Consider the following 11,923-nt stretch of genomic DNA (forward strand, 5'->3'; position numbering starts at 1 on the left):
CCCGTCCTGACAAACAAGCCCAACCAGCCAAGAGCCTCTCCGGAGAGCGCGGCGTTCCTTAAACTGCGTCCACTGTTTCTCCTTCAGATCATCTGAACATGAGCAGAAATGCTTGTTGTCCGCCGTTATTTCACACCAAATTATAACGACAAAAAATATGATTTTGAGCCATTTTTGTGTGACGAAAGTCCGATTTTAATTATAAATTAGTACACACAAAAAGCCTTTTTTCAAGGCTTACGCATTTTAATTAATAGTAAAAAAACAATATTTTAATTTAATAATTCATATTATAATTTTTTTTCATGAATTATAAAAAAAAAAATAGAGCTTAAATAAAACAATTTATATAAATCTTAATGGACCAAGGGAATGGACATAATATGAATAATATGTAAGGATTATTCAATTCAATTAGAGGGAATTTTACTATTTTACTATTAATTGAAATGTGTAAATCACTTTTTTTAATTATGTTAAATAAATTAATACTTTTAACCGCAAGGACGAAATGTTTCTTGAGCATCAAATCATTATATTAGAATTAATTCATTATTTCACACGAAATTATAACGACAAAAAATATGATTCTGAGCCATTTTTGTGTGACGAAAGTCAGATTTTAATTATAAATTAGTACACACAAATTTTTTTAAGCCTTTTTTCAAGATTTACGCATTTTATATAATAGTAAAAAAATTGTAAAATTTCATTTTATTTAAATTAATATTTCATATTATTCATTTTTTTATGAATTAAGAATTTTTAAGTGAGAAAAAAAAATAGAGCTTAAATAAAACAATTTGTATAAATCTTAAAGGACCCAGGGAATGGACATAATATGAATAATATGTAAGGATTATTCAATTCAATTAGAGGGAATTTTACTATTATTTTACTATTTTACTATTAATTGAAATTTTTTATGTCTAATATGTAAAATAAATTATAATCATCAAATCCTCATATTAGAGTGATTTCTGAAGGATCATGTGACACTGAAGACTGGAGTAATGATGCTGATAATTCAGCTTTGATCACAGGAATAAATTACACTTTCCTATATATTCACATAGAAAACAGATGATTTACATTAGAATAATATTTCACAATTTTTACTGTATTTTCAATCAAATTAAATCAGCCTTGGTGAGCAGAAGAGAATCATTTCAAAAAACATTTTACAAATATTTCCCGAATGGTTTGTTCCATGAATCCACAAATAAATCCAATGCATCTGAACAGATTTATATAGATACCTACTATCCCGCATTATCCGCTAGCACCTGTCGCTAACGCCTCCACATCCCAGAATAGCTCATCATGGGATACACACTGATCTGGATGCAGTCTTCAGCATCTCTACAACTTTTTTCAGTTATATAAATCAACATTGGCAATCTGTTTATTTTCTTCCTCTCTTGCCCAGAGAAATCCAATATTTCTCAGTCTCTTATACCAACACACACACTTACTGCCTGTCTTCTCTTCTCGTCTCTCACTCTGCTTTGTGTGTGTGCCACATTCTGTCTGGAGGCAGAGAGTAAAAATAAGCACAGAGAGGCGAAAACATGAAGACGGAGTGAATTTCCATCGGATCTCTCTACATATCCGGATCACAAAGGGCTTTAATTTCCAGGAATTGCCATTAGCCTTTAATTAATGCATTAATTGTAAACTCTATTCACACTGACAGAATTAAAGGAATAGTTCACCCAAATAGGTCAATTATGACTGAACACATCCAATTGATCAATCAATCAATCAATCAATCAATCAAAAAATTCAATTTATTGATTGATTGATTAATCAATGATCAATCAATCAGTCCAATCAGAATTAATATCTGAACTATGCAGATTGTCATATTCATAGTCAGTGTTTTAGTTGATGCTATTTCTCAACGATTCGTTCGGCCAGTTACATCGACTCACCAGTAGTTGGGGACAAAAAACGTCTTTATGAGTGAATCATTATGATTCATCCGCCCAAACGATTCATTTAAACACGCTGATTCACTCAGGAACTGAACGGGTGAGTCATTGAATCATTCACTCACTTTCGTTCTCCAACGGGAATGAAACTGGCAGGTCATTGAGTCGGATTCATTTAGAAACACTTCTGCTGTGAGTTTACCGTAGTTCGGGTAACGCAGTCAAAAAACCCTTGAGTTTCTAATGTTGTTTATGTTTCAGTGGTGTTGTTAATTTGTGTAAGTTCATAAGTCGACAGCATTGCTGAGTATTTCCTCCTTAAAACTGCAGTGAACCAAAGACAGTCTCAAAAACACGCTTTGAAATCGCTGGTGTTTCTGACGTCACAAACTACCTTGTAACCAATCAGATCAACGTGTGATCGTCAACCAGTGGATCTCTGAGCTGAGGGAGTGAGTGGAGGCGGGGCTCATTTGCATATTCATAGAACCAATCAGATCAGCGTGTGATCGTCAACCAGTGGATCTCTGAGCTGAGTGAGTGAGTGGAGGCGGGGCTCATTTGCATATTCATAGAACCGCGCATACTAAATGAGGCGAGGGTGTCGAGTTACAGTCAAGATATTTTAAGGCAAAAAAAAAAAACGTTGAAATATGTAATTTTTTTTTAAATATGTCATTTTTGTGATCAAAGATGATTTTGAGGGATACAATGATTGATAATAATAATAAAATTGGTTTATTTAGGTTTAATTACCCGTGTGCCGCCATCGTGCTGATATTCTTGTGCTGATATTGCGACACAGACATGACAATAGTCAAACTACTGGTAATTGTATGTTGAAAACTTTACCAGATATTAACCATAAAATGATGCACTATCTCAGCCAGTTTGAGGCATCTCTGATTGGCTGATGCGCTGCCGTCGCTCATTAACATGCGTGTCACGTTTGCACGTGACTGGCCATGAGTCATTCATCACAAGCTTCATGTAACAATCAAGTGCTCGCGGATGCTGAGTAACACTAATGCACTCGGTGAGAGGCTCGTTTATGATGAGGGAACAGAGAAACGGCAGAACTGAACTCTGGGAACGACATGCAAAGCAGATTCATGCAAATCACAAGAAGATCTGCGCAGCACAACATAATTGGACGGCCACCCACTCTGTGTAAATATTGGCCCTTAATTCAAACCAGTTGGTAGTTTGTGCACACACACACACACACACACACACACACACACACACACACACACGTCCCAGGCAGAAGAAAATTGGGGTCAGATGCATTTAGAAGCACTCCGTCATCCTCCACGGTTTGCGTGGTCTGAGAAGCGAGCGGAGGAGGGAGTGAAATGCGCTTGTAAGATGTAAATTTACAGCCTCGTTTACCGCAGTAATTGAGTATCAGAGAACGAGACCCGATTGGAAAGCCGTACCGCAACACTGCATAACCTCTTGCTCATCCAGCTCAACTTCACTTCTCAAGGTGATGAAGAACGAGCTTTCAAGCTCATAGCTCTCGGAGTCATAATTATGCCATAAAAAAAATCTCATTTATGACATATCATATTTCATATTACAACACATTTCATCATATTTATGATATGAAAAGACTTAATTATGACATAAAAAGAAATTGTGACATAAGACATTTTTTTTATTTTTAGGGCTCTCGACGTGTGACATCACAAACTACCTTGTAACCAATCAGGTCAACGTGTGATCGTCAACGAGTGGATCTAATTTGGTAATTAGAGGGTAAATTAGTAATTAGAGAGGTAAAGCTTAATCAGTGCGCTGCTGTGAGTGAGTGGAGGCGGGGCTCATTTGCATATTCATAGAACCGCGTATACTAAATGAGGCGAGGGTGTCGAGTTACAGTCAAGATATTTTAAGGCATGAAGAATTTTTTATATAACGCAAATGACCAAATAAATTACTAAATTACTTGTATACTGTTTATTCTTGTTATTCTTATTGGTTATTTTCACTTATCGTGTATTCTTTCATAATTTCAACTTTTTATCGTATTTATGGAATAGTATGTCATAATTTCGTCTTTTTCCATAATTATGACTTAGTATGTAATCATTTGACTTTTTACCTCATAATTACGACTTATGTCAAAATTGCGACCATAAATATGACTTTGTATGTTCTTATTTCAATTTTTTTATCATAACTATGACTTGGCATGTCAAAATTTTGACATTTTACCTCATAAATATGACTTAGTATGTCATAATTTCAACTTTTTCCATAATTATGACTTAGTATGTAATCATTTGACTTTTTACCTCATAATTACGACTTATGTCAAAATTGCGACCATAAATATGACTTTGTATGTTCTTATTTCAATTTTTTTATCATAACTATGACTTGGCATGTCAAAATTTTGACATTTTACCTCATAAATATGACTTAGTATGTCATAATTTCAACTTTTTACTTCATAAATATGACTTAGTATGTCATAATTTAAACTTTTTCCATAATTATGACTTAGTATGTAATCATTTTGACTTTTTACCTCATAATTACGACTTATGTCAAAATTGCGACCATAAATATGACTTTGTATGTTCTTATTTCAATTTTTTTATCATAACTATGACTTGGCATGTCAAAATTTTGACATTTTACCTCATAAATATGACTTAGTATGTCATAATTTCAACTTTTTCCATAATTATGACTTAGTATGTAATCATTTGACTTTTTACCTCATAATTACGACTTATGTCAAAATTGCGACCATAAATATGACTTTGTATGTTCTTATTTCAATTTTTTTATCATATATGACTTGGCATGTCAAAATTTTGACATTTTACCTCATAAATATGACTTAGTATGTCATAATTTCAACTTTTTACTTCATAAATATGACTTAGTATGTCATAATTTAAACTTTTTCCATAATTATGACTTAGTATGTAATCATTTTGACTTTTTACCTCATAATTACGACTTATGTCAAAATTGCGACCATAAATATGACTTTGTATGTTCTTATTTCAATTTTTTTATCATAACTATGACTTGGCATGTCAAAATTTTGACATTTTACCTCATAAATATGACTTAGTATGTCATAATTTCAACTTTTTACTTCATAAATATGACTTAGTATGTCATAATTTAAACTTTTTCCATAATTATGACTTAGTATGTAATCATTTTGACTTTTTACCTCATAATTACGACTTATGTCAAAATTGCGACCATAAATATGACTTTGTATGTTCTTATTTCAATTTTTTATCATAACTATGACTTGGCATGTCAAAATTTTGACATTTTACCTCATAAATATGACTTAGTATGTCATAATTTCAACTTTTTACTTCATAAATATGACTTAGTATGTCATAATTTAAACTTTTTCCATAATTATGACTTAGTATGTAATCATTTTGACTTTTTACCTCATAATTACGACTTATGTCAAAATTGCGACCATAAATATGACTTTGTATGTTCTTATTTCAATTTTTTATCATAACTATGACTTGGCATGTCAAAATGTTGACATTTTACCACATAAATATGACTAGGTATGTCATAATTTCAACTTTTTACTTCATAAATATGACTTAGTATGTCATAATTTCAACTTTTTCCATAATTATGACTTAGTATAATCATTTAGACTTTTTACCTCATAATTATGACTTATGTCAAAATTGCGACCATAAATATGACTTTGTATGTTCTTATTTCAATTTTTTATCATAACTATGACTTGGCATGTCAAAATGTTGACATTTTACCACATAAATATGACTTAGTATGTGACAATTTCAACTTTTTACTTCATAAATATGACTTAATTTCAACTTTTTAATCGGAATTTAATATGGCATAAGTATGTCATAATTTCAACTTTTGACCTCAATTACGACTTTTTATCTTGTAATTGACTAAGTATGTCATAATTTCGTATGTCATAATACCTCATAATTATGACTTATGTAAAAATTTGGTGATTGTTTACAGTTCAGCCGCGTCTGTAGGAATTTTCCACCTGTTTTCTGCTCCAGCAGGTGAAAACGATGCGTCTGGTCGGTGGTGTAAAGTCACACTACCAATAAAGCAAGGCTTTTATATGCATATATAATGGTAATCTCATCCAAAACAGGTTTGGGAATCACCTGCAAAGACATTCAGCCTAATTTGAATATTCAAATCGGAATCTAAATGAGCTTAACTTGAAAAGCACAAACACAAAATGAAGTAGAATAGAAATGAAGGTGTCGTGGAGCAGTGGAGGATCACCACCTGTTTGTAAGCGAGAGGACAAAGGAATCCACCGAGCACAGAGTGTGTAAGCGGACGCCACACACTCGTCTCTGGGGACTCGCATGTAGGATCTGAATGCATTGTATTCTCCACCTGCCTTCACACACAAAACCAACAAACCACAGCGCAATGGGAAGTCCCTGCTAGAAGCAATGGCACTCCATAATGGATAAATCAAGGCCGAGAGCAAACAAAGCTGTCAGGATTCAAACGAAAATGATACGACTGCACTAGTGATGGCTGTTATTGAGCATGAAAACACATTCATTTTGTGGGTTTCCTTCAGCATTTCACAATGATTCAAGTTCAGCAGCAAAAATACCACATGTAAACATGCCAAAATGAGATTTTAGAAATAGTTGTACCTCAAAAATATGACTTAGTTAGTTATGACTTACTTTTTACCTCATAATTATCACTTTTTACTTCATAATGACTTGGTCATAATTTCGACTTTATACCTCAAAATGACTTAGTATGTCATCATTTCGCCTTTTTACCTCATAATTATCACTTTTTACTTCATAATGACTTAATGCCATGATTTTGACTTTTTACCTCATAATTATGACTTTTTACTTCATGACTTAGTCATAATTTCAACTTTTAACCTCATAATTATGACTTAATATGCCATAATGTCAACTTTGTACCTTATAATTATGACTTAGTATGTAAACATGCCACATGTCTAATTTGTTTATACATTTTTATTTAATTTGTATATGAATTGTAATATTTTTTATTCAAATATTTTTCAAAGTTGTAAATAAAACAAACATTATGGGAGCATGTTTTACAAGAAAACACAATTTCAGTCTCTCTACTTCAAAATGTCATGTTTAACTCAATGAGTTTAATAATTACAATGTAATTATTTGTGAAATTAACTAGCAATAAAATAAATCCTTTAACGAAATATTTTATTAATTTATTTAAAAGTTTTTATTATGTAAATTGTAAATATTTTAATGTTTTATTCAATATTGTTTTACTTCATTTTTGTATATTTAATAAATATTTCAATATTATAATAATAATTATTATATTATTATAATAATAGATAATTTTGTGATTTTGATGGCAGATGTATTTGTTGAGTTTTATTACAGTGCAGCACATTAGTGTTCAACAATGGCAATGTAAATATATTTTATATATATATATATATATATATAAATAAATTGAAGATATGTTAAAGACAGAAGGGTCTTGAGATGTATTTTCAAGTTTCTAAATTATTAAATTAACCAAAAACTGTTCAATTATAAATTATAATGACTATGATAAGAGTTGTAAGACTCTCCAGGCCTGATCTTCAACATCAAGTTGATGCAAAACAGAGAAGTGCAGGTATTGAAGTTCAGAGTTTTATCTGTCAAAGCATGGCATCTCTGTGGCACACACACACACACACACACACACACACACACACACACACACACACACACACACACACACACACACACACTAACCCCCAGTTCAGGACAGAGGCATCTTTGTGGGTCGCCCGGTCCAACAGAGAGACAGAACAAAGGCTCTTGTGTGCGGGGCATCTTCACAGCTGGGGCGTACAGCGAGTTTATCACACTTACAACCATACCAACATTTTCTCTCTTTAATGCATCACTCGCCTTTCTGATTCAGCTGGTCTATTGATTAAACAATTCATTTGCATTGCATTCAAGTGCCATTTATGTAAGGAATGACTGTTGAATTGTTAGAAAAATAATGCACACCCATAATATGGCCATGACACGAAGGTGTGCATCATTTTCTAATAATTCAACGGCCCGGGGTCAATTATTCCACTTATAATACGGTAACACCTCTAAACATTGTTCAGATGATTTACCTCAAGACATTATCAGTTTTTTTTCCTTAAAACGCTCTTGTGTGTGGAACTAATTTCTTACGCATCTCATCCCACTCCTCCGTTTCTGATTCCAAAACATCATTTTAGAGCCACTGATAGCAGTTATTAATGCAGTTATTAATGCAGTTATTAATGCAGTTATTATATATATATATATATATATATATATATATATATATATAGCCTATATATATATATTAGGGCTGTCAAAAGATTAATCGCGATTAATCGCATCCAAAATAAAAGTTTGTGTTTGCATAATATATGTGTGTGTACGGTGTATAATTATTTTGTATATATCAATACAGACACATGCTTGTATATATTTAAGAAAAATGTGTAATTTATATATAAAAAAATTATATTTATATATAATATAAATTATATATAAATATATACAGTATATGTATGCAAATATTTCTTAAATATATACATGCATGTGTGTGTATTTATATATATACAAAATAATTATACACAGTACACACACATATATTATGCAAACAAAAACTTTTATTTTGGATGCGATTAATTGCGATTAATCTTTTGACAGCCCTAATATATATATATATATATATATATATATATATATATATATATACAGAGAGAGAGAGAGAGATTAAGCGTGTGTGAATTACCTGAGTCTGTGTGTGTCTCAGTGTTCGACAGCAGCGTCTCGACTAATAGTGAAACTGTAAGTTTATCTGCTTCAAAAACAGCGCCGTTAATATATCGCTAGTGAGAAATTTACATAGATTTTAAGTTGCTAAACTATTTTACTAATTTATTTGAATTTCTCACTAGCGATATATTAACGGCGCTGTTTTTGAAGCAGATAAACTTACAGTTTCACTATTAGTCGAGACGCTGCTGTCGAACACTGAGAGACAGACTCAGGTAATTCACACACGCTTAATCTCTCTCTCTCTCTCTCTCTCTCTCTCTCTCTCTCTCTCTCTCTGTATATATATATATATAATAACTGCATTAATAACTGCATTAATAACTGCTATCAGTGGCTCTAAAATGACGTTTTGGAATCAGAAACGGAGGCGTGGGATGAGATGCGTAAGAAATTAGTTCCACACAAGAGCATTTTAAGGAAAAGAAAACCTGAGAAATGTCTTGAAGTAAATCATGTGGACAATGTCTTGAGGTGTTGTAACCATAGTATAAGTGAATAATTTACTCCGGCCCGTTGAATAATTAGAAAATGATGTCGACCTTCATGTCGTGGTCGCATTACCACCTCGGCTGTGCATTATTCTCTAACAATTCAACAATTATTCCGTACATATCACCCAGGCCAGCACTGTCACACACTTTCTTCTGTCCTGGTCTCTCTGATCTACTTGTGGACGTGAGGTTAGTCCGCTTGGCCCTGGCAGCACATCAAACAGAGGCGCATGAAAGCCACACACACAGGAAAGGTTTTCTGTGTGAAAATCCATCCAGACCAGAACAACTAAACTTTCTTCTGCATCGCCAGCAAAGCAAACTGAGGACAACAACATCAGAATGACCCATTTAACATTCATTATCTGCAGACATCTTTAGCATTAAAGCACAAAAGTGAAACTGCAGTGTTTGATATTCAGCAAATGAACCCTTTAAAAGTAAGCAGTCAGAGAGAGAAACATGCATGTGTATCATACGCAATATAAATGACAGAAACCTTCAAACCAAAACCGTCTCACACTTAGATAACGGACTAGCTGGAGCAGATTCTAGATGATCAAGAAATATTGGAATTATGGAACATGGAATATTACGGCTGGTCAATCAGTTTAGATCATCTTTCCATGTTCCCAAACACATTTACCAGCGTAATCTGTGTTTTCCCAAAGATAAACGCTGCATTAAAGCATTATATAAGGTTTTTATTAATGCTTTGGCAAAACAAAGTCTTTATCAAGCCAATAAAGCTTTTGAATCATGAAGTGAGTCCTGCATGTGACACATAACGCACACTTAACGATGAGCGATCGAATCGTTCTTTCAGTCGGTTCTTTTTAATGATTCGAATCGTTGGCAAATCATCCGAGCAGAGGCAAAGAAAAACTTTGTTTAGGAGTAAAACCAAGGTAATCCACATAGAGGACACCAGGTGAATGAGCAGCATCTAACAACATTTTTATTCATTGCAAAACACGTTATGTGAATCGGTTATCTGAGCAGTTCCAGTAAATTAACCGATTCATTAAAACGAATCATTCCTCCACATATATCATATAGCACCTCGGCAAAGAAAGCACGGTAACTGCACAAGGTGTTCATGCATTAAAGCGCACAAGAACGAGAGAGAAAAAGTATGAAGTCAGTTTGAAATACACGTGCATGAATACTGAGCAGAGAAGCGATGGAGATGCTTTGTGCTTTTCTGAAGTCTCGGGTTTCACAAAGCGAGTCTTCTTCCAGTGACTGCTGCCCTTCCCCCTGCATGCTCAAAACTGCCCTCAAATCTACATTTAATTCGCTCATTACTGGATGTATTTACTGTATTCAATTAACTAGTAACAACTCAAGTATTTTTTTTCTCCTACTGGAAAATATTTGGCATGCCATCCCAGCAATAATCTGGAGTGCACACTGTTTAGCAAGCATGCAAACTGCATTGCATTTTGGTGTGATAGTTTGCCTTGTGTTTGCCATACAGATGTGACTCCCCTTCCCCCTTGAATGCATCAATCTTGAAACCTCAAGGCAGTGAGAAATAAGTCATCTTGTTTGCCTTCAATGCAAACAAACATAAGTTGCATGGAATATGTAATGCTCAAGCATTCAGGATGCCTTCGGCTGCATTATGCAAGTTATTTCACATGCATGCATAATTCAACCCACACCTGTCAACCAGTCCTGAATGGGGCCAAGCACAAGCAGTGTTGGTTTACACTGGCAATGCATCAGCCAGAGAAGATAAATACGAGAAGGAGAAAAAAAAATGCAAATGTGAACACTTTATTCCCATTATGCGTTTCTCTCATTTTAACAGCATTAAGGGCCAGAATGCAATCAACAAGCATGCATACAATGTCATACCTGAATAAATGTAAGTACTTCTTATTATTCCATGTTTTTCCCAGGTATGCGGGTTATTCCTTAAAATATTCCTCTCTGTTCAGTCTCACGGTGTTCATTGCAGAAATACAGTACTGATATACAGCTGGGTTCGGATCCCGTTAAAAAGACTGGAGCTCGGGATCAGTCAACGCTGGAAATGGGATCCACAATGAACATTCATGCGTGTGTTCGTCAACAACGATCGGCTTAATTTCCCGTCACAGCATCTAATAATAGACATATACGAGGCATAACCCCTTGTGAATCAAGGTTGTGCTCTTTTTCTGAGGAGAAGCGATGTTCTGGATGTCAGTGCGTGTGACTCCACCCCTCCGACTGCAGATGGTACGTCCCACTTTCTATTGTTGGAGCCACAAACGCTGCAACAAACCGCGCCCCGCCCACAGCGGGATCCTTGATCTGATTGGCCAGTGCCATACACAGACCACACCCATCGGTCCGATCAGTAATTGCAAATACAAACAACTTGTTTATCAACCAAAACAACTTAAATGCGTTGTATGTGATTTGTTTAGGGAAAAACACACCTACATATTACATGTTCCTACTAGCTGTGATACGAGAAATCTATGGAAGCCACATAAAAAAAAAAAAATCATAATCAGGCTATGACATATTAAGTCGAAATTATGACATTCAGAGTCATAATTATGACACCCTTAGACGAGATTTTAATGAAAAAAGTCGAAGTTATGACATACTAACTCATAATTGTGACATAAATGTC

At 33.9% G+C, this 11,923-nt stretch overlaps 1 protein-coding gene across 3 annotated transcripts in view; it reads right to left on the bottom strand.

Moving 5' to 3' along the window:
• Positions 1–11,572, bottom strand: part of wasf1 (WASP family member 1) — a 59,045-nt gene extending 47,473 nt beyond the window's left edge. For 2 of the 3 annotated variants that reach the window (XR_013822966.1, XM_079888969.1), the window contains exon 1: positions 11,155–11,572. The gene's annotated coding sequence lies outside the window, so the exon portion shown is untranslated. Of the gene's footprint in view, positions 1–1,475; positions 1,514–11,154 lie in introns of those variants that run through there. The other variant, XM_079888970.1, reaches the window with a different exon arrangement.
• Positions 11,573–11,923: the final 351 nt, after the last annotated feature.

Source organism: Squalius cephalus, assembly GCF_949319135.1.
Source record: "Squalius cephalus genome assembly, chromosome: 12".
Lineage (NCBI taxonomy): Eukaryota > Metazoa > Chordata > Actinopteri > Cypriniformes > Leuciscidae > Squalius > Squalius cephalus.